Raw genomic sequence first — 5579 nt, 5'->3', positions numbered from 1 at the left:
GCCCGGTTATGAACCACCGGCCTCCTACTCAGCATGTTAGGCGATAACGGACTAATCGTATACTTCTTTAAGTTTAAAATTCATTTGAAACCCTTTTCTTTCTCTTTTTAGAAACCGTTTTGAGCATATGATATTGAAAAGCCACATCAGTAAAGAATCACCCATTTATGTTTATACATACATAGAGAGGGGGAAGAAAGAAGTGATTTATTTACAACCGTATTGAATATTATATCGTGTGTTTATTCTACACTAACTTATTTCCCAAAAACGGATTTATTTACATGGTTCGCACCTTAATCGCCGTTGGAACGATTCAGGTGCGTTTTAAAACCCCGTTTGATGAAGTTTACCCTAATCGCCATTGGAACGACTCGAGTATTTGAAAACGTTTGAGATAAAAACCTTTTAATGAGAAAACATGGTTAAACATACAAGTCAATTTTATTTTGTACAAATTCTTTAAGAAAATGGTTCAAAACTCTATTATTCGCAAAGAAAACGATTTTAATTACAATGATCCTTTAATCCGCCTTTGGAACGGATTAGGGTTTTAAAACTTGGTATTTTGAAGACGATTTGAAATATTAACAAGAATGACTCCATTTATTTACATTACAAATCTAAAAAAACATTAGTTTAAATAATTCAATTGAAAACTCTTTTTTTTGGTGATTTATTTTCCCCACTTACTTTAATGGACTCTTTAACTATTATAATTACAATAAACTAACATTTACACTCAAATGAAGCCCTTTTGAAACATGGACCCATGAATGGGCCAAAAGAATAAAGAAAATGGTTTTAGACCATATATATATATGTATACATTTAAATCAAAAAGGAAGATAAGAAAATAAGATTTAACCAAAAATCACTATATGTATATGAAGATAATAAACACAATATATCTTATACTTTGAAATGTGAAAATAATAAGTAAATCCTATAACTAAGAAAGTAATACTTATCTAAAAATAATTTAACTCAATAATCACTAAAATAACCCAAATATTCTAAAAAAACTATACATATATATACATAATTAATATAGTTTAAATATCAAAAATACCATATGCTAATGTCTATTCATTATTTCTCAAAATATCAAGTAACTAATATTTAAATATAACCTAAGTTAATGAAAAAGGGAAATACATATATATATATTTATACTTATATTACGAAATAGAATAAAAAGAGATATACAAATATTCTAAGATAGATATATATACTAAAGTTCTAAAATAAGTTGAAAAACATGTATTACATAATCATATATATATATACTAAGGATTAAAAGTCTAAAAGTTAAGAAAAAGGGGCTGAAATGACATTTTTTACATTTTGGCAGATTTACCGACGGAAAATCCGTCGGTAAACAGCCTTTAGACAGAATTGGCAAATTACAGCAGCACTCCAACCTTTTCCAGATTTGTTCAAACGCATTAAATTAAATCTAATTCAATCGTTTTGGACTTCCGAACTACCAAAGATGGATCATAGTCGAAAACGGAAGTTCTTAAAACGATGTTTTTATTTTAAAACGTTATTTGGAAACCTCTTTTAAATAAAAAACTTATAATTACAACATTTTCGATACCCGAACTACCTTTTTATTGGATCATGGTTCGTATTGGGATATCCAAAACGAGGTTTTTATTTTAAAACAAAACCGGACTTTATTTAACACGAAATGAAAATTAAATAAATGCGCTAACTAAATAAAACATGACAAAATAAATAAATGACTAAAGGAAAAAAAAACTATAGCCTAAAAAATTAAATAGAAGGAGAGAAATGAATTAAATAAAATAAAGAGTCTAGTCCTCGGATAATACCTTTGATTCGGTATCTGACAGTCGAAGCCGATTGATTCCACGAACCGCGAACTCCCGATTTTGATAAAAATTTAGTAAAAATTGAACTTAAGAAATTTGGAATTTTTGAGAAAAAAAAATATTTTTCTCAAAAAAATCCAATCTCTCTCTCTCTAAAAATGTTTAGAGTGAGAAAGTTTTCCCCTCCCCTAAAAGAAGGCCTCCTTCTTCACATTGGGATCCGTGCCCTTATATAGGAAAACGGATCCCGGAACAATGGGCGACGCCCAAAAAAATTTGGGCGTCGCCCATTGTGGTTGGGCGGTCGCCCAACCTAGTGTTGGGCTACCGCCCAACCTTGTTGGGCGGCCGCCCAACATGAGTTGGGCGGCCGCCCAACTTTCGTTGGGCGATCGCCCAACGCGAGGTTGGGCGCCCGCGCCCAACCCTCGTCGGGCGTCCGCCCGATGCGTTGGGCGTTCGCCCGACGCGGTTGGGTGCCCGCCCGGCGACCCTCGGGTCGTGCCCCGCGCCGTCGGACGCGTGCACTCCGTGACCGCCGAGCGCGCGTTCTGCGCAGCTAGACGCTCGCACGTCGCGGCCGCCGAACGCGCGCTCCGCGCTGCCAGACACGTGTGCTCAACGGCCCACGAGGGCGCGCACCGCCAGCGGTCCCAGGCATTGCTCGGGCGTCGAGAGCGTGCCACTCGCGGTGCGTCCGACGGACGCCGCGCGCACGTCTCGAGCCGTCAAGCGGTCGTTCGACCATCGTCGTCCGCGTGCGGGATGCCGTTGTGTGCCCGCGTCGTGCCGTTAATTTTCCTCAGCTTATTATTCTCTATATATTTTTCAAAACTTCCGGAATCAATCGCTTCGATCGTCTTGTTTCAGGTTTTCGTCACAGGTCCTCCGACTCGGTGTCTACAGCTGTGCGTTTAGAGCTTCGAGATTTGGATTTCTTTAAGTCAACTTATGTTATTTTTAAGACATTTTATTGGTTTAGTCAAAGCTAAAATTTTTTTGGCACTGACAGATACGATAATTAAATTAACTATAGGCTTGGACTCTAATTATGGTATTTTGATTTTCCACGCGCCCTCAATTCTCGTGGGGTCCAATCTCCCCCCACACGCCTTTTATTTAGTCAACCCCTAAAGCAATTAGAACTATCAAAAAGAAGAAAAAAAAAAAGTTAAAGGCGTCAAGTAATTAAATTCCGCAACCAAGAATTACGGCCAAAGGAAATGTAACTTTTATTAAATATTTAATTATATTTAATGCGGAATACAAAACCAAACCAATAAATTAAGGTGCAATCTATGTGATAAACCAAATAAACTAAATTATATATACAATAAAACCTCTTAAATTAAAATTTAATAAATTATTAAACTTTCTACTTAGACTAATTAAAATATTAACAAATTTGAATAAGATAATAAAATAATATTTTCCAAAAAAAAATTATATAGAATACATAATATTATAAATTAATAATTATATAAATTTCCTTTTCAAACAAAATAAAATAATTATATAAATTTAAATAAACAGCATCTCCCAAAGCCTCTTCCGGTCTTGACTAACCGGAAGAGGCTTTGGGAGATCCTGTACTCTATTAGTACAAACATGGTGGATGCTTGGTTGGTTGCTGGTGACTTTAATGATATTGCCCTGATGAGTGATCAGAAAAGGGGGGGTAATCATTATGTCAACCGGTGCCTTAACCACAAGCAGAATATGGATCTATGCGGGCTGTCGGACCTGGGTGCGGCTGGCCACAAGTTTACTTGGAAAAGGAATAACGTGTTTGTTCGGTTGGACAAAGTTTATGCGAATGTGGCTGCGATCTATAGATTTCCCGAGGTGAACGTGCTGAATCTCCCTTTTCGTCATTCTGACCATTGTCCTATCCTCGTTAAGCTGGGGAAAGGTCATCGGCTCAAAGGGAATAGACCTTTTAGGTACCTTGTTGCTTGAGATACCCATCCTGAGTTCAGAAATTTTGTTAAAGATAATTGGCAACCTCATTCTAATGTTCTCCTTGCTGCTGAGGAGTTTAGAAGAAATGTGGTGGGTTGGAATAAAAACATCTTTGGCCATATTATCCGAAGGAAAAATAAACTTTTAAGGAGAATGGAAGGCATTCAACGCTGTTTGGAGACCCGTTTTGACCACAGTCTGAATTGTCATCTTAGATCTCTCCAGAACGAGTTGGAAGCGGTGCTTAGACAGGAAGAGCTCCTTTGGTTCCAGAAATCTAGGAAGGTTTGGATTAAGGACGGTGACCGAAACACCAGATTCTTCCACCTCTCTACTATTATTAGGAGGCAGAGGAACCAGATCGATGATATTAAAGACTCCAATGGTGATTGGATTTATGAGGAGGAAGATATTCGTCGCCTTGCTCTTGATTTCTATAAATACCTCTTTAAAGAGGAAGATGTGGATCTGGACAAAGCCCAATCCGGGATCTCCTTTCCTATGCTGGAGGAGGATGCTATTGAAGAAGCTTTTCATCCTATCGACCAGAAAGAAATTGATCTTGCCTTCACCAGTATTGGAGCTACTAAGGCTCCAGGGATCGATAGTATTCCTGCTAGTTTCTACCATAAACACTGGGACACGGTGAAGGAAGGCGTTTACAGCTTTATTTTAGGAGTTTTCGGCGGATCCAACGATATTAGGCTGGTGAACAAAACCCTCATGGTTCTGATCCCTAAGGTTGAAAAACCTTCCTCCTTTTTACAAATGAGGCCGATCAGTCTGTGCAATGTGTTATACAAAGCTATCACTAAGATTGTGGCTAATAGGCTCCGGCGTATCCTTCCTGAGATTATTAGCCAAAATCAAGGTAGTTTTGTTCCTGGTAGGCAAATGATGGACAATGTGGTTATTGCCCAGGAGATGGTTCATTCCATGAAAATGAGGAAAGGTAAGAAAGGGATCGTGGCTCTCAAACTTGATCTGGAGAAAGCTTATGACCGTTTAAACTGGAGTTTTCTTATGGATAGCTTAAATAGAGCTGGTATACCTGAGAACTGGAGGAGATTGATTGAGGGCTGCGTTTCTTCTCTTGTTTTCCAGGTTTTGATCAATGGAGATATGTCTTATGAGTTCTCTCCTTCCAGGGGTATCCGTCAAGGAGATCCTATGAGCCCCTTCCTTTTTGTGATTGTTATGGAAAGGCTGGCTCACCTAATTCAAGAGGCTGTGAGTAAGGGGATTCTCCATCCTGTGTCCATTAACAAGTTTTGCCCTCCTATTTCCCATTTGTTCTTCGCTGACGATGTGATGATCTTTGTGGAAGGGAATGAGGAGCAAGTAGGTGTGGTCATGGATATCCTTAATTGTTTTTGCGCCGCTTTTGGCCAGAAGATCAATGTCCATAAGTCTCGGATGCTTTGCTCGAAGAACATGGATAGAAGCATTTGTAAAAATCTTAGCGACTTTTCTGGCATTCCTCTTACTCACTCTTTGGGTAAGTATCTTGGGATTCCCCTCCACAGCGACAGAGTTTCCAAATCCTCCTTTAAAGAGCCTCTGGATAAAACTAATGGGTTGTGTGCTAGTTGGAAGGCCAATTCTCTCTCCATGGCAGGCCGTCTAACCTTAATTCAGTCTATCAACTGCGCGGCTCCCAATCATATCATGCAAGCCTGTAAATTGCCTGAGCCGGTTCTCAATGAGCTTGACAAAATCAACCGGCGTTTCCTTTAGGGAGAGTCTGGAGAGGGAAGGAAGATTCACCTTGTCCCT

This window comes from Euphorbia lathyris, chromosome 6 (assembly GCF_963576675.1).
Source record: "Euphorbia lathyris chromosome 6, ddEupLath1.1, whole genome shotgun sequence".
Taxonomy (NCBI): Eukaryota; Viridiplantae; Streptophyta; class Magnoliopsida; order Malpighiales; family Euphorbiaceae; genus Euphorbia; species Euphorbia lathyris.
Note: the sequence above shows the minus strand (reverse complement) of the source record.